At 43.4% G+C, this 19,103-nt stretch overlaps 1 protein-coding gene across 7 annotated transcripts in view; it reads left to right on the forward strand.

The window, feature by feature from the left end:
- The first annotated feature begins 365 nt into the window (after nucleotides 1-365).
- The window catches only part of LOC121895327 (plexin-A1-like), a 265,311-nt gene continuing 246,573 nt past the window's right edge, over nucleotides 366-19,103 (forward strand). For 5 of the 7 annotated variants that reach the window (XM_042408363.1, XM_042408362.1, XM_042408365.1 and 2 more), the window contains exons 1-2: nucleotides 366-617; nucleotides 1,334-1,570. The gene's annotated coding sequence lies outside the window, so the exon portion shown is untranslated. The remainder of the gene's footprint in view (nucleotides 618-1,333; nucleotides 1,571-19,103) is intronic. The other 2 variants (XR_006095744.1, XM_042408369.1) reach the window with 2 other exon arrangements.

The raw sequence follows: 19,103 nt of genomic DNA on the forward strand, positions 1-19,103 counted from the left end.
ACAATAACGACAGCTTCGTTTTGTTCAAGTGTCCCAGTAAGCCATGCCTGTGTGACTGAGACAGCATGCACAAATACCAGGACCCTGAACCTGAAACGGCTAAATGGAATTCAGCTATCAGGGATTTTCTTTTTAACACCTGTGCTTTTATACTGATAGATATCAAAAGGTCTTTCTTGAAAAAGCCCTTCCTGCTGGCAAAAAGAACTGGAAAATGTAATGCAAAAGGACAAACAAGCCCACACAGCTGTGGTAAAAAAAGGATGAGGCAAATTTGGTTTCTTGCATTAAAAATGCTGCACTCAAATCTCAGATGTCAGAGTTTCCTTGAATGCACCAACGAGGCAACAACATTAACACTCTGCCTGTCTGTAGTGTCGTAATTCAACCAAAAAATGTACTGTATGCTTTGGACACTGGTTTACAATGATATATTGTGTGCGTTTTGTAGAGTGGATTCAAAACCAGTTTGTTTTTTGTCCACTAGAGGGCAGACGACCTAACGTACATGACAAGCAAACTTTTTTTTGGTTCAGGTGTTAGCAAACAGATACCTGCAGCAGACATGGAGCAACACTACCCACAGCAGGAGTCATGTTTCTGACCAACTAGCAAATGTAAGTCCAATAGTTCACTCTTCTTCTAGCTCTGTTGAAGTTTCTACCAACTCCTGAGGGAATTGTCTGTCTCTTTAGCTGCTGAATGCTCCACCCTGTTCAACAGCTAACGTTAGCTGCTAACCTTTGCTGCCTGGTGCTGGGCAGGTAGCACAGCTGCAGCTAAAGAGGATAACAAGATCTGTGGGTGATGATTCTCATTTGTTTCAATGTTAAAATAAATATACTGACACAATGTTAAAAAGCCTTGGCTGTTATTTTATTTTTTTTAAAAAAGTGTTTGTAGTGCTTGAGCTGTGAGGGCTTGCCAGTGATTCCCCCCACCCCCCCACACCACACCACACCACACCACACCACAACACAACACACACACACTGTCACTCTGCTTGCATTAGAAGTTGACAGGAGCAATCAATCAAGCTGAATAGGTGCAGCCTCTTATCAAGAATATATCAAAGAACTTGAATCCAATAACACAACCTTTATCATGTCATTTATGAGCCTCAAACATACTACAGGGAACATGAGAACACACGGTAACGTTACCACAGCCTGTACCGGGTCCAATGCTGCCACCTATGCGCGCCATGGAGCGGCGCGTCTGGCGATCCGCTGTAATCCAATTTCGCAGCCAGGGGGCGCACAGTTGTCGCTAACCTCTCTCTCTCCCTCTCTCTCTCTCCCTCCCTCTCTCTCTCCCTCTCTTTCTCTGTCAGGGGATGCCGGAGTCTAACCGCAGCTCCCCTCTCATTCATGCTGAGCGCTGCTCTCCTGTGCGCACGGAACTGCAGAGCTGAGCTTTGGAACCGGTGCTGCTGCTGCTGCTGCTGCTGCTGCTGCTGTCTGACAAGCCCGCCGGGAATGGAAATGTCTTCTGCTGCCACTCTGATATCGTGAAAACCCCCCAAAACAAAACATGCCAAGCAGGACGAACGCGAAGGACGGTTTGATCAGTAAGTACAGCCAAACTTTTTGCGGTTGTTCAGTCATCTCCCTACTCGCCTTGGAGCTTTTTGCTACATCCAAAATGTTGGTGACATTCCTCTCTTTCTCCGACCCTTCCCCTCCTCTTTCCTCTCCGTGTTCTCCTTCATACCTTTCGCTGATGCCTCTCTCACGTCTTCGCACACATGGACCAAGTCATTGCCGCAGGAGTGATCAGGTTTTGCGTTGTTAATTTTTTTTTTTTTTTTTTTTGCGCTTCGAAACGTCGCCTGGCTTGTTTTGCGCACACGGAGGTAAGCAGCCAGACGCACGCCGAGGTTGCGGATGGACTATCTCCGAAATGACTGAACGTCTCCCCCTTTTTTCTAGTGGAATTGGTCAAGTTTTTTGAAGGTGAAGGATTGCTTCACTTCACTGGCGAGGAACTGCGGATTTTGGATGCAAACTGTCATTATGAATAGGCTGCTCAAGCGTGGTTTTATCTCCCACATGCCTGAGCTTTTATGTTTATATTAGGAGTATTATAGGAATGTTGTCGCAATATTATAGTGATGACATTACCACCTAGTATCACACAGCCACAGGCACACTGTAGCCTCTGTAGAGATATTTGAGGAGTTTTCTTTTGGATTCTTGACTGTTGTGCTTTATTTGTGGTGATTTTTCGCTTCAGATTAGGTGTATAAACGCAGTCCGGAATTGAGCAACGTTGCGTCTGCGCTCAAGACGCGAATTAAACTCGGAAACACTCTTTTGCGTTCACTGTGCGCGTGCGTGCGTGCGTGCGCATATGAGTGTACGCATGGAAGGTCGTGCACATAATGTGATTGTGCGTGTATATGTGGACCCGCAGCTGTGTACCCATTGGTTGCTTGTTTAGATGCAAAACACAAAGTGCGTGTGTAGTGTTTGACCTGTGAGTCTGAGGGCTTGTCAGTGATTTTCTTTTTAGGTGTGTGTGTGTAAGTGTGCCCCTCACCCACCCACATATAAACACACAGACACAGACACACACAGCATCATCATCATCATTTTGGAGTCGCATCAACGTGCTCTGACAGTTTTGTGTCACCTTATGAATTTTTGACTTGAAATGCGTAGGTGAGGCAGACGGGCTGATTTTGAGGGACTACGGCTGCCAAGCCACCGGTTTGGCTGCCAAACACATAGAAAAAAATGTCTTTAGGTTGTGTGTGTGTGTGTGTGTGTGTGTGTGTGTGTGTGAGAGAGAGAGAGAGAGGAGAGAGAGAGTCTCCTCTCTGCATGTTCTCTCATATCCTTCTCTCTCCCGTCTTTTCTCTCTCGTGGGTGAACTTGTGAGGATGAGTGTGTGTGTGTGTTAGAGAGAACGAGATGATGCGAGAGCTATGGAGGAGATGCAAAGAGATGTATGGGCGAGGAAGACTTCTCCCCCTGTCTTTTAAGTGTGTGTGTGTGTATGTGTCACGATGCGCCGATGTGCTGGGATGCGTTGATAAGGAAGAAACCCGGAACATCACCTCCACTTTGGGGCTGAGGCGTGACATCCAAAGTGACTGCATGCATGGTTCTAGTCACATAATGAGAGTGGAACATATTAGTTCCCGTTACACCCGCAGACACACAGTGTTTTCAGAGGTTTGAGCCCGAAATGAGTCAGAATCAGACTCCGAAGACAGCGGCGCTGCATGTGCTTTGAGCCGCCTGTAACCTAATTACCTAGTTTATTCTTGGAGTCTTTTATTATTAATTTGTTGTTAAAGGAGATCATCCTATCTTCCGGCTCTCTATGTATCCACCTTTCTATGTATTGTAGACATTCTGTGGGTGCTGTAACCGGCGTTCAGTCATATTTACAGGAAGGACACTCTGCGGTCTTCAATCGCAAAATCAAAGTAACGGCGTCATGCTTTCTTGCAGTTTTTATCTGCTCTATAATATTGATACAGGGACTGATGGTGTGTTTGTGGTTCTCAGAGTGACATCAGTTGTGGTTTCGTAAAGTGCTCAATAGTTTTATATTGTCATCTATGCGATTTTAATATTTGAAGGCTTTGCTGTCGTTATTGGAGTGATAGCATGCTTTTGATATTAATTGATGTAGCAATCACTGCATAGTTGTTTTTCATAAGGCGCATTTATTTGAACAGTAATCAGGCTTAATAAGAACCAGCCTCACGATGTGCGCATGGTTTCGCTGTTAAATCTGTTCCTTATGGATCTTTTTTTGACATTGACTTTTATGAGCCACATTATAAGCGGCTGCTCACCACCTCGCCTGGTGGGAAACTGCTTTGTTTGGGGAATAAGCAGCAACCGCCACAGGGAGAGGGGTGGGAGGGGAGGGGAGGGGAGGGGAGGGGGGGGTCAGGTGGTGGGGTTGCGTCGGGGGCTCTCAGTGGCTCAGACCCCGGCTGAGCTGAGAAGCACAGACGATCGATGATGCACCCTGCGGTCCGTCTGCGTCGAGCGGCTTCATCCCTCAAGTATCTGTGATAAATAAAGCAGAGAGGAGAGAGACGGCAACAGAAGGACACTACAGCCCATTGATAAAGCAGTTTTAACTCATTCAGTATGAGGAACACCCAGAGGAAGTGTGTGTAAAACCATAGGATGTAACAGATACGCTGTTTAGCTGAGGGTTTTTATCCCGAGTGCCTGTATGGGCGGCCTCAGCGGGAGCTGAAGCACCGACCCAGCAGCGTTAGAGCCACGCTCTCCTCCTATTGAGCTGCTGATGACTAGACTCCCAAGCAAGTTGATATCATGAGGGATTCAAAACACCAGTTTGAATCTCAAAAAGGTTGTTTTAGCTGCTTTTGGAAGACAGTTTATCTGATCAGCTCAGACCGATGGCATGATCAAAATAACAGAGTGACAGACTTCTTCAAATGAAAACATGACAGATGTGATATTAGTGCACAGAGCAGGGTTAAATCAGCACAATAATCCAACTATGTTACATACATATTATTACAGAAAGGCATGTGGTGCTGGCAGGCTTTTCTCTCCCTCTGCTGCCTCTGTCCCTCCTTTCAATAAGAAGAGATCAGTTTGAAATGATAAAACTGTTTATTGGAGTAGCAACAGTCCAGCAGAGTCCACTATAAAAAAAAAAACCCTTCTGATTAAATGTAGGCCCAGGAAGATAGGAGATAGAGTTTAGATGCCTGTGGTGGTGGAGTAAAGCCAGCAGGTGGAAAGCCTCTCTTCCTATCATGGTGGTGATTGTGTTGCCTAATAGCTGGTCTAAAAGTCCCCCTCACACCATGTAGTCTATTTTAAACCAGCAGCGTTAAGCATCACCCCATGCCCCCATCATCTATTCCACATGATATCGTATGATAATCTTTTGTCGTATTGACGTCAACGTATGATCGGTGACGCTACAGGAGACGAGCCAATTTGTCTTCCCTTCCTTTTTTTTTTTTTTTTTGATGAGCCGGTGACAAAGTGTTTACAACTCCCGACCTCAATGTGAACAAAACAGACAGAGGAAGAGATGGAGGAAAAGAGGGTGGGAGCAAAATACAAAGAGAGAGAGAGAGAGAGAGAGAGATATGAAGCGATGGAGCTTTTAACTCCTCAGCATCTTTTTGATGCAGCCTCCGCAGCGAAAGGCCGAGGCAGATCAAACAGGGCAGGCAGATTGAAATAGTTTCTCTCGTAAAGGGAAGAGACGCCGCACAGATGTGACAGGTAACCACAAGACGGAGGTGGCAGCCGCTTCTACATGCTTCCTGATTGCAAACACCGGCTTCCCAAGTTCCAAATAGTACTCGCGAGGATCGTCGTTAGCATCCGCGTTCGGTATTTACAAGTGAGACGAACGGTGTGTTGGAGGGTGGGTGGGTGTGGGGGGGGAGTTATTTCCTTTCCTAGTGTGAGCAAGGATAATTCTGCCATTGTTTTGTCAGCAATTAAAAGAATTTCAGCAACCCATTTTCTTCTGCTGCCGCCGACCGTACAGCTTGTGTTTGTTGTCCCAAATGGCCAATTTCTGCCTTATGTTCTGTGCTGTCTGAACAGTTGAGGCAGCAAAATAATCCGTGCGTGTGTGTGTGTGTGTAAATATCCGTGTGTATTTGCACGCACTAAGCATATCTCGACACGCAGCCGAACCGACCCACATTAGTGAACTTTGTGTGTGTTTTTTCCTGTGCTGCTGCAACATTAGTCCAATCGGCACGTCACCATATTTCTCTCTCTCACCCACACACACACACACACACACACACACACACACACACACACACACAGACATCCTCCCTTCACCCTCCTTCTCTCCTTGTATATATTTAGTACTAAGCCAAGGTCAAAGTTGAGTGCTTAGTACTTGTTTTTTCCGTACATGGCACTCAGATGCGGATCTGTCTTGTGTTATCTGTGCTGCTGGTTCAACTTTCCCCGGAGCATGGGGAGTTTGGAGAGGGAGGGGCTGCAGGAAAATGCAAAAAAATGAGTGAAGAAGAAGGTGGAGAGAAGGAAAGATAAAGAGATATCTGACAACTACTACTAGGCATCATACCCTCTGTGCTTCATTTTAAGATTAATTCCAGCAGCCATTTACTGCTTATAACTTTCAAATTGGGCCAGTACAGTACCAGGAAGGGTCCTGCCATGATACAAGCCAAAAAAAACATTTTCCAGTGCTACATCGAATGAGTTTCTGAGAGCCATTTGGTCTTCTTCATCTGGTATTCTCCCCCAGGCAAGCCCAGGTAAAGCACTTTGGAGGTGAAACCTTTGTGTTCTCAGAGAGAGGAATCTGTTTGACTTCTTGAAAGTTAATGCTTATAATTCACATATCATATATCACGATGTCACAAAGCTGCACACTGCAGGCTTATCTTATCCAGCTGATACCTGTTGCTTTGCACCAAATGACACAAAAGGGACGAGAGAGCCAACACTGGCGAGTCCCACGTTCTCTATCAGGGACACTTGCTCAAAGGTGTTTTTAGGAGGCAGTTTGAATTTCACTCTTTAAGTTTTGTCACTCCCTGCAGGGAGAGAAGAGAACCTGTAGACTTAGGAAGGGTTTGAAATTAGATGCGCAACTATAAAATTGTCTTACTTGACCTATACACCCGGAGGAGAGAGAGAGAAGGAAGAATGAAGGATTTTTTGGGGCACCAAAGTAGAGAGAGAAGGGGATGAGGAGGGATAACTGAGGTCTGTGAAGGCGACAGGATGGGTGAAAGTGGTAATATACAGTATGCTCTGCTATCAGGGCTTGCTGCTAAGGCTCATTGAAGGAGGAGGGGAATAGAGCGGATGAAAGAGGCTGAAGAAATTGGAATGTTGGAGGGGCGAGGAGGTCAGAGGGAGAGTAATGACAGTCGCTTCATGTCTTTCCAACTTTGGGCAGTTTTTAGGTAAACATTTGTAGCGTTGCAAAAAAAGTAAAATGCAAATGAACTGCCTTTCCTCCACCTGGCTTCAAATGTATAAAATGAGTTTCTTAAGCAAAGAGCAGAGCATCAGAAAACATCCACAGTACAATGAACGGGGCAGTACTGGGCAGGTGCAGTTGTTCCTTGGTGGCATCTCACTCGTCCATATATCACGCTAACTTAAGATGAATAAATGTATTAACACACTAAGTAATCTAATCATGCAAACACATCATATATACTTGGAAACCTAGCTGGTGACATATCTGCTTCTATGGTTTCCGTCTGTCAAATTACGGAGAAGGATATAAGGACAGGAAGAAAAAATAAGCAGAGAGAAAGCATCAGAACATCAAGGGAGTAAAGTCACGGAGGAAACAACTGAGGCGAGGTTTAAAAAGATGAGAAATGGAAGGAAATGAGAGAAGAAGAAAAAGGAGCCGTGAGCAGTGAGGCAAAGAGAGAGTGACGGTATTCCTGACAATATGATTCAGATGAGAGGACTCAAGAGAAGGAGGGGAGGGTATGGACAGAAACAGTGACTGGGGTTGAGGTTGTGCAACGCAAGGTGTTCTTTCTGGAAATGCTAAGGGATAAAAAAAGAAGTGAGGAGATAGAGAGAGGTGCAAAGAAAAAGTTGAGAGGAGACATAAAGACAGGATGTCTCGATGACTTGATGAAAAGAGCTTTTCTGTCTTTGCTGGTTTTGATCAGGAGGGTACAACCATCTATCAGCTGATACTGATCTCCTACATCTTCCTGCTGATAGTCTCTTATTTAGGGCTACAACTACTACTTAGGGGGCAGTGGTGGCCTAAAGGTTAGAGAAGCTAGCTAGTGACTGGATGGTGGTGGTTCAATCCCTCCGGATAGGAGGATAAGTCTGGATGAGGAAAGTGGAGAAGCAGCACCTCCCTCCTCAACACCACTGAGGTGCCCTTGAGCAAGGCCCTTAACCCCAACTGCTCCAGTGGAGTTGCTCAGTGGCTGGCAGAGCAGACTGTGGTTGTACTGGGCAGCTTCCAAGTATGACTGTGTAACTGTGTGAATGTGATCAGGGTGTTCCTGAAAAAGAAGAGACTCCCCTGAATAAATAAAGGTTAAAAAAACAAAACTAAAAACTGAAAAGTTTTGAGGATGTGCTGCTAAACAGCAAAAATACAGAAAACTTTTAATGTATGTTGGTCTCAGTTAGGAGCAGGTTTGGTTACCAGCAGTTATTAGCATTAGTTAATAATTAATAGAAGTCAATTATTAATATGAATTAATGATAGCAGGGCACCACCATGAGGACGTGACCCACGTGGGGTTACGTCGCACGAGAGCTCCGGTCAGCAGGGCTGATAGTTAGGTTTGAACAGAGGCTGTGATTAAATGGCGACCGCCAGTCAACACGTGCCTCTGATCACCACAATGGCGTTGGACAAAGCTGAGCATCTGTGTTGCTTAGCAACATGTGTCTGACTACAGAATAACGTGTGTGAGTGTCAAAACGTGTGTGTACTTGCAAGTGAGGTTAGTAGAGAGGAGAGGGTGAAAGCTTCAAAGAGCAGAAAAACCTCAGCCATCGTGAGGAGGAAGTGGAGCTCGCTTTTATTCCTGCAGAGACGTAGCGTGCAAACGTCCTTATTCACAGTCTGACATCAACAAATAAAATGCAACCCACGGTCTCACAAAGACAAGCTAACAAATCAGTTTAGCATGATAAACACAACCAAACAAGCAGCAAACAACAATAATACTTCACAGTATCCTCAGCAGCAACAACCAGACTCCAACAGTCCATCAGTCTGTTAACTTCACAACAACAACACGTTTGATAACCTATCTCTGCCCAGAATTAAGCCTCTTACTTGTATCACCTAAGGGAGCAAGTAGAGTGTGTTTCAGTCCATCTTTCTTGGTTTTTCGCTCGGTTCCTTGAACTCGGGTGCTGACGGGGGGGCCGTCGTCATGCTCTGGTGGCGGGTTTCATGGCAGCTGATCCTTGGTGGAGTTGCGGAGGAAACAGTAGAGTCGACTCAGTTGAAGAAAAAGCAGGGTTATCCTCCTCCTTCACTTCTGCAGGGAAGGGTGAGAGCTGTGGGAACAGCTGGAAGCGTCTCAGGTGTTTATACCCTCCATGAGGTCACGGCCGGGGAGGGGGAGTCCCTTTGCGTTCCGACAAGTCTCGTCCGCCGGGAGCCGAGAGTTTGACTCTACCAGATTTCACACCTGGGTATGAGTTGAGCAAAGCATGGTGGGAGTTGAAGTCTGTTTAGACCCCTTTTGTTCAACTTGGCACTGTTTCTTTTTTTATCAGGCTTCAGTTAGGCTTTAAGACTGCGTGCAGGCCTGCCTTTGTCTCACACACCCAACACGTAGCTTGTCCATAATGAGCTTGAGTGAATTGTTTTCAATGGAACTTTTTTATTCCACACTTTCAAAGAAGCACTTATGTTGAGGCATTGAAATTGCAAAATAAATTGCAGTATAAAACATTAGTTATTAGTTATGAATTTAACTTCCCTTTTTATCATAACGCCAAGCCAGAGCTCACTCAACTGTTTTGTTTCTACTGCTCTGAAAAATAAAACAATCCTGAGCTCAGTCATCCCTGATTTCCACTGTGTGGCCAAACAAAGCTCAGCGGGACTCCAGTCAATATTCATATCGTCCAATTTTAACCCCCTCCAAACACAAAACAAAAAACAAAAGCAAAACAAACAAAAAGCTGTGCTTGTATGACTAGCGTTTCATCATGTTGCCAAAAGACACAATTTGCCAGTTGAGGTATGAATATAAGGTAAACAGACAGCGCCATCGATCTTGTGTTTTAAACATTTTGAGAGGGATCCTGGCAGGTCCCGATTGGCCCCGCCATGAGGAAATGAAATGACAGGAATGACAGTCAGCGCAGAATTGCTGAGTCAGTCAGTACAATGACACACACACACACATACGCACACACACACTGAAGCTGATCTCATTTTGTTGAGTGCTTAGTCAAACGCAAAGTTGTATGCGTGAGGAAGAGGTGACTGTAAGGTTTTGTGTGTGTGCGTGCGTGCGTGTGTGTTTGAGAAATAGGATCAGAGAACCATATGCAGCGCGTCCTCTCTCAGGTGTCTCTTGGCTCTGATCATGAAACATGTAGCTTTCAGGTTCAGCATTTTGCTCAAGGACACCCCAGCAGGTGTCCTTGCATCCTTATATACCGAAGCCTTTGTAAGTAATTGCTTTGGACTTTGATTGTTTAATTGATTTTGTACCAAACCGAGCAACAGCGCCATCAATGACTCTCTGAAGAATCAAGCTTCTGGTGCAGAGAGACCGGCGCTATTGGTCCAACATCTGTAGCGGACATTCGTCTTGATCTAAATTGTAGTAAGCAGAAGTACCGTGTATGTGCTTGAGTCCTGCTCCAAGGCTTTTTTGCTTCGCTGTGACAGATGAACTTCTTGCTTGAGTTGAGAAATGAACTTTTTTTTTTTCCCCTCCCTCAATTTAAGCCACCTACAGCGAGCTTCTGATAATCTAGCTCTGTTCCCATCCCTCCTGTGTTTTCATAAGTGATTCTGCCAGCTTCGAATCCTCCTGCGTTCTGTCTGAAAGAAGGATACGGCTGATAAGACACAAGAACGGTGTAGTGTTGATAGTAAATGCTTCCATTCCCCCCACAACAAAGTGAACCACAGGGTCAAAAACATGTTGAAACCCATTTAAACCACCTTGAGGTTTCCTGTTTGAAAGCATCAACGCTCAGGCATCTCCTCGGCCGTTTGAAATTGCCCCACGTATCGCTACCTTTATAGGGCGGTGAGGCATGGGAAACCATTTTAAGGCAATGCAGATGGGCAATTTAGCTTTTAACAGACGCGGGGGGTTGCAAATGGCCTGAAATTGGAGAGAAAGTGTTGAGTTTAGTGGAAGCAGCAGTCACACAACCACAGGAGAAGCTTTTGTCTAGTGAGATGAATTTACTCAATAACCTCTGCCTAATGGGGCTGTCTATTATTTTCTGTTTTGTGCCTATCTCTATTCCTCTCTCTTTCTCCACAGTTTAGGTATTGTGTGCTATTATTTTGTGTGTTATTCTCTTCCCATCTTTTTATTCTGTCTGTCTCTGCCTCGCTCTCTCTTTGTCTCGTCTTTTTCAGGGCATTCACAGGCCTTTTGAAAAATCTGAAAAATGTATTATGTAAATGTAACCCCTTAAACAATATGGAAAAGTCTTAATTATTTAACATCTCGTCATGTTTTTTCACCATGCAACAGAAGGTGTTTTTGTCCAGTATAACCATTTATCCAGGACAGAGTTACTAGTACAGCTGACATTCTAACTGATTTAACACAATTAAAGGCATATGTTGGCATCACAAAAACCCATTATTTTTGAACACTGGCAACATCGAGATACACGTCATGTAAAGTCGATGTGCATTGTAGAATGAAGATCCAGCTCTATTCTATAGACTAATCTGGGTTGCAGGTAACTGATACCTGGTTTTGTAAAGCTTTTGTCAGTGATACTCGCATCCAATCTGATCCAATCTCAAGATGTTTTATCTATTATCTCAGACTCGTCTCTCTCTTGGTCCACACCAGATTTAAGTCCAGTTCTTGCAGTGCCTCTGGCTGCTCTCATTTCAGACTGGAGAGATAGAGATATTCTTTAATATCACACATCACAGACCATGTTTATATTCCTATGTGTCTTTGGCATCTGAGAACCAAGTATTCTCATTTTAAATGCGTAGTTTTATGGCCCAATGTGTGTAAATAATCAACATTTAGGAACATTAAAGCTACTTATTTTTCCCATTTAACATTTTTAACTTTTCTAAATCCAAAGGACCATAGTAAGTGAAGGAAGTGAGATCATGTTGGTCCTGGTCTTGATTTGGTCTCAAGCCTGTCTGGACTCGGTCTTGGTTCTGTCTTGAAACTGGTCAGACTTGGACTTTTCTCTGACTCCACGTCAGCAGTCTTTACTACAGTCCTGGCTTCTGCCAAGAAATGTGTTCAGGGGATCCTTAATAACCTGTAGCCTACATGCTGAAACATTGGCAATGCTGTTGAAACAACAGTTTCATGTAATCTAGGTATCTAAAAAAGCTTTTTTCAACATATTTTAGCACAGTTCTAATAGATGTCACAGAAATCATGATTATAAGTCTGTTTCCCAACATCAATATGGTTTAATTTTGTCACACTAGCACATCCCAGCTATGTTTCCTTGGCTACTGTTGCCCAGGGATGGAGGAAAAATTGATTCGTAGATGCATCGCGATGTGGATGTGGACAATTCGGCATTGATTTGCTAATGTCCAAATACGATTTTTTAAATGTTAGTTAATAACATGATCTTGACGGAACAAAAAAGGTGGAACTCAACTGCGAAGGCAGTGCAGCACCCGGACAGTCTACAGCGCACACACACTAGAGCTCATCTTCACAAAAGGCAGAGTTTGCAAGCATGTTTTGATTTAATGACTAAACAATTACCTTTGCAAGATGAACGTGAAGTATATTGTGAAAACTTTCTACGCCGTTAACCAGAGACTAGCGTTAGCGGAGCAGAGCAGCGAAACTCCAGCAGTAACAAAAAAGACAAGCTGACCAACACACACTGCAGCATTGAACAACATAAACCAACTCTGAGGTGAAGAAAATAACTCTGAACAGTCTGTTTCACCTCAAAAACCCTGCACCTGCTCAGCGTCTTGGACAGCGATGTCTTTTACCGAAGCTAACGGTGCAGCAGAGAGGCTGCTCTCCACTACTGGAGACATGACGTTAATAACAACACAGTGGAGCACTCCGCCTCCCCCTCAGTTTGTTATTCTCATACAGGCAGGAGACTGTAAGATGCTTTCAAATGAATTCAATTAAGGCATCAGAATTAAGGCCTTTTAGAATAAAAGGACCATTTATCTTATCTGCCAGTTATGTTTCATGTTATATTTCAGTGGACTAAGTACACCAGTGAATGAATCTGGAGCAAGAGATTGCAGGGTTTCCGACAATGTATTGCAAGCCTGGCAGCCCACTGGGCCCGAGTTGACCACCTGCTGGGCCTAAGCATCGGAGATTTAAAAAAAAAAAAAAGTATTTTAAGATGTTTTCAAAATGTGATGTTTTCTAAATGTGTTATACAAGTAGCGTAGCTCCTTTAAGGAATAGCGCAGTGTGCGGTCTAGAGAGAGAGAGAGAGAGAGGGAGAGAGAGAGGGAGAGCATGTGTGTAATGGTGAGGCTGCAGCTACCAGAGCAACCCGCCCACCATCCGAGAGCAGGCTGAGCAGGCAGAGAGCGGGAGAGTTTGTGTCGAAAAAAAGCACCTATACCCAGGGAGACACGAGAGCAGCTGCTCGCTAACAACTAGAGGGAGGACAGGCGTCTCACTCCGCCGCGACCCCCCCCCCCGCCCACCCCTACTCCTAACAACTTTTCTGGTGGAAACCCTGAATTTTACCCCCTCTCCTATTCATTCAATCGAGAATCAATTTTGAGTCAAATCAAATCGTGAGATTCCCAAAGATTCCCACCTCTACTGTTGCCTGTTCTGTGTGTCTGGTGTGTACTCGAGGTGTCAGAAGATATCACATGGCCAGTGTCTTTCCGCTATCAATTTATATTGCACAACTATTAACATAGTGTGTTTTATTCGTTCATAATCTTAAAGTTTGGCATTAAGTTGAATTCCAGGTCGAACAGTCACATTTTTAAAAGTCAAATCAGAAACCTTGAGAAACCTTGAAGATACTCCTCATCTACGGTGTGTGTACCATCATTTTTACCTTATGATTCAGCTTCCATTCAGTCTCTTCATGTGTTTTTGCAGCGTAGGTGCCGGGTATGACTGTTTTATTCCTCCCTCTCTCTCTCGCTGTCTGACTAGTACTGTTGGTTTTAGAGATCTCGGCAGACTGACTAGAGGAGGCTTTGCTGCAGGCAGCTCCTTCTCCCTAATGAGAGAAATGGAGCCATTCACTACACACATACGCTTCTACGCTCTGTGTGTGTGTGGGTGCACGTGTGTGTGTGTGTGTTCATAGCAGCGTGTCTGTGTGTATGCGGTGGGAGCGTTTGAGTGTTTATGTATGTGGTTTTGTGAAATTGGTTGTGTGAAATACAACACGTGCACGTATTTGAGTCAGCGTGTTTCTGTGTGTAGCTATGGGTTTGTTTTTGAGTATATTGTGTGTGTCTGTGTGTGTGTGTTAGTGTGTGTGTGTGTGAGAGAGACAGAGAAGTTTCATTCCTCGCCTCTCCACACTCTATTTCAAATTCTTTCCTCTTGTGAAACTGAGGAAACTGAGCAGTTTATGTGGCTGTTGAACACAACATTTCATTTTCTCACTGTGTGCTGATGTAGTTGACTGGCTTCCCTGTGGCACTCTTGGAAGGATTCAACTCCATGTTTCTTCTTCTGTGGTGCTATATTTCTGTTTGTTATTTTATTAATTGGTCTATCTCATTTTGTTCGACCAACAATCCAAAACTCCTCACAACTGAGAAACTGCACATAGGTAATATTTGGCTTTTTTGCTTAAAAATTATGTGAAATGAATTGATTATCAAAATAATTGCAGATTCATTTTCTGTCAACCAGCTAATCAATGAATTGACTGTAATTTCAGCTCTATTCTTATCAATGACATCCACTTAGCTGTATGCTGAGAGTTAGAGGAGAGGATTTTGTGACGCTGACCCGACTCTGCCTTTTGTTGACTATTGGCCACATAACACACTGTAAATACACCGAAACATCTCAGTAATGTAGATCACATTTGGCTCTCACACCGCTGCTGGCGGCCGGGAATAATATTTACTGTAATAGCCGCAAAACCTGCATCATGTTTCACCACCTTATTGCATCTGTACTCGATCTAGCTGGAGTGTTATTGAGGCATCTGTGGCCAGTGTTGGGATTTTTACTTCAGCCTGACAGATACTTGAGTTTTGAGGCCGACATCGATATCAACACTCACCGTCATAAAAATCAGACTCCAGTATATCCTCTGATATTGTTTCATTTTACATAAACATGGAACATAAACAAACATTTCATGATTAAGAGGAAAGAAATTTTATTGTTGAGTAAAAATAGTCAATTTAAAAGAGACACAAATAATCAGATGAATAATCCTTTAATTGGTCAACAGATAATTAACAGATGATTACACTTTGAAGTACACTGACCGAGCACTTTATTAGGAACACTTGTGCATTCGATCCAGTACAACAGCTCTGCCATAAATTCTATTCTAAGAAGCTTATACATTTTCAACTTTTGTTGACATTGTCAGAAAGGTGATAATTCCACTTTTCAATATAATGCCTCCAGTACAACACCACCAACCAATTTACCTCAACTGCAGAGGTTACTAGGCCTTTATTGGAAGCAGGCTTATATTAGAGTGTGGCCTTTATCTCTAATTGCCTCTGTTTGATAAGTACATTTGCTCATATTTTTGTACGAAGCCTCCTTGTTGTCTGATCTGCTTCCGTTCACTCTCTACTATGTCGTGGAAAATTCAGTCACTTGCACGGGTCCCATATGGTACTTCAAATGTAGCTACGGCTTGTATGTTACTACAAAGTACACTTGGCTAAGACACACATACACGCACACACACACACATAGTAATAATATAGTAATAATAAACTTCATTTCTATAGCGCTTTTCAAAACCAGAGTTACAAGGTGCTTCACAAAATACAATACCATACATTATAGGTTTAGGGGAGGCTTTTCTAGAGTGGAGGTTAGCCGTTAGTTCCGCTAGCCATGTTGTGGTGTCCACACAGCGGCTGTCAGCAGCAAGTCCAAGAGTAATGCCAAACTGTAGATCAATTAAAAAGTCATTAAATATCAGCATTCTTCTCCGATATTCAGAAAGGAAACTTTTAACATATCAATGTGACAGCATTTTCAGAAGCCATGGATCATGATGAATGAAGCACACAGTGACTGACATTTCCACTGCTTTAAATTAAAGCAGTGGAAATGTACATTATGCTTAACTGGCATGCGCATTATATACCAGGCACCAGGAGTTCATCCACACTTGTTTTTTCCCTGGCCTGTTTTTGGGGCTGGCCTTTATTTCTTCGTGTCGAATTCCCCCCCCCCCCCCCCCCCCCCCCCCCCCCCGGCCATTATTGGAGACCTGGCTTTTAATTGGCTACTGTCAATTAATACTGTTATTTGATGAAGTACAGTAAGCTTCATAAAAGTAGAATTTATGGCAGAGCTGTATTGGATTGCATTAGGTTGCACGGGTGTTCCTAATACAGTGCTTGGTGAGTTTAAGTTTTCATGCAAAAATACCAAACATTCATTGATTCCAGCTTCTCCGATGTGAGGGTTGATAATTTGAACTCACTTCACACTGTGGGAAATTGTAATCGGCACTTCTTGGACATTTTACAGACCAAATGATTAATTGAATAATTGAGATCGGCAGATTCATCTATATTGTAGATAATCATTAGTCGCAGCCATAAAATATATGTAAGTACCATAAATGTATTTGAAGTCCTAATTATGTTAAATAATAACATGAAAAAAAATGTCTTAAACTTGAATTGAGACAAATGAAACTACACCCCTCACACCCCCCAAAATAGCCAGTAAACATTTAATACTGTGGTTCACTCCTCTTCATATTTTTTTTTTTGCATATCTGCCCACATCCATGAAAAATAGCAATATGTGAAAGTCAGATATTGGCAGATAATATCAGCCTACCAGCCATTCATTACGTATTAGCTAATGTCTTCCTCTCCTCTTTGATAAAAACATATTGGGGAATATCTTCCCAAAATCTAAAAGAATAAAGGCTGTAATATCATTTGTAACTTGAAATCATTCATCACTGTCCGCTCAGAAATGGTGTTCCATCAACATTTTACCACCCAGCACCGCGTGGCTGTCGTATATCGGCGCGCTCATGTTTATGTTATATCCATGTCACTGTCACCGTGTATGATGAGTCTATTCCACACACCTCTGATGTTTTGCCACAGCAGCTGAGGGGATTACTCCTCAGGCTACAGAGGGAGAGAGAGAGAGAGGGAGAGAAAAAGCATAACAGAGTGTGAATTGACCATAAAGCTCTGCCACTCTGAAGGGATTAGAAGGGGTTAAACTGCAGGGCGCGATAAAGGACTGGTATTTCTCTGTCACACACTTTGGTTGCCGTCGTGTACCTGTGTGTTTTTGTGCATGTGTAAGAAAGATGTAGCGTGACCTACACCAACCACATCATCACGCTTGTGGATGTGTACGCGTGTGTGCGCTTCTGGATGTGTGTGCATGTATGCGTTTTTGAAGAAGCACGTGTGTGAATGTTTGTGCGTGTGTGTGAGAGTGACCTATAACTACCATGGGGCAGGCAGGCAGTTCCAGAGCCGAGCAGCAGGGGATTACTGATGGGTTTTTCTCTGCATGCTGATGCTCAGAACCGGGCAAAAAAAAAATGTTGCATGGCGAGAGTAAAGAGGAAGAGGAGGAAGAGAGGGAGAGCGTGTGTTTGTGTGCTAGTGGGAGTACGGGCGAGAGGGCAAGACAGACCGAGTGAGGAATTGCCGCTCGTGCTGCTATTTAAGAGTGACTTAGTGGCTGTTGGGGTTGTAACATACCGCAGGAACACAGCGCAAATCCTCGGTTGATCATCTGAGCTCTATACACTGCCGTTGCGACAGTGATGTTTTATGTTACGTGAGATGTATGAAGAAAAACAGACAAAATGAACTCCCTCTCATCATAAATTAAAGACTTGAATATCTGTTTTCTGGAGTCGGAACAAGTCCACCCCCACTAACACTGACTGGAACATAGAGATTGTTATTCCAGGTGAAGAATTTATTTTCTTTTTTCACAGATTTTCTTGACAATAGATGTATCTTTTTCTATTTATATCTATTTCTTTTTTTTTTCTTGCAGCTTCCTACACATTTTTAAACATCAAAATACCACCGCCACATTATTAGCTGAGATCCGTTGTTTATTATAAACTATGGCTGTCACTTTTTCAAAATGTCAAGTTCAAACGAATTCAAACTAACAAGTAATTACAACCCATATACGAGGGCTGGATGATTAATCAAATTTTATTTCCAATTATGATTTTGGCTTCCAGTGATTATGAAAACAAGATAATGGAGGTAAAATGATTATTGTGCTGCGTTCCGTGATTGATCTTGTTTTGTCTTGTGTACAGCGGCGCGCTTTCGCCCCTCCCTAAAAACCCAAACTCACTCTCACTGGGAATCCACACAGGAAGCGAGACGTGAGAGGCGCGTAAGCATGTTCTGTCTGTTCAATCCATACCAACTCCGACCTGCTTTCAGGTCATATTTCCCTGTGCGGTGTCATACAACCGCACTATGTGTCAGTCAGACGAGGTTGTATTTATTATCTTAGTTTACTGATAGGTCAAAGAGCGTGCGATAGGTCACGCTGATAGTGAATTTTAAGAATACCTCCTGCTGGATCACAAGACAAACTGCTTCAAGTGCTCTGCTGTGCTTACAGACTGTCTGTTTTGAATTCAAACAGGTCATTAAAGTTTGAATATTTCATTTTTCCCCATGTTCAAACAAAGTTCAAATTTCGAATAAAAAGTGACAGCCCTACTATAAACAGAGGAGGCCATGATGGACACTGTCTAACACATTTAGAGCTGACATTTCCTAAATTAAAACCACATCTCCCATAGGCCCCGTTACTTGTCCTTGGAAAGGAAAAGGCAGATATAAAGTTGTGAAGTAATAAGACTCTTTGGTTCTCTCCTTTCTCTATTAAAAAATCTTGCAAAACAGAAAGAGTCTCTTGGATAATTCAATGATATTAGCCTACAGCTTTATGTTATGTTCTTGTACCACAGCAAAGTCGCCGGATTCATGATTAGACAGAGGTGTATGCTTTATTGATTGCCAAGATAAGGTAGCTGAAGAGGAATTGGTTATTTGGTGGCTCAGGCAGCATGCTAGTTAGATTAGTATGTTGTTTGCAGGCTAGTTATCTTAGCATGCTAACTGGCATAACAAGCTGTTTGTTGTTTGGGTTAGTAAGCCTCTCAAACAGTATGCAGGTTAGCTTAACATTCTTTTAGCATGCTAGCATGTTAGCTTAGTGTGCTAGTTGGGTGAACATGTTGTTTGTTGGTTGCTTC

This window comes from Thunnus maccoyii, chromosome 4 (genome assembly GCF_910596095.1).
Source record: "Thunnus maccoyii chromosome 4, fThuMac1.1, whole genome shotgun sequence".
In the NCBI taxonomy this organism is placed as follows: Eukaryota; Metazoa; Chordata; class Actinopteri; order Scombriformes; family Scombridae; genus Thunnus; species Thunnus maccoyii.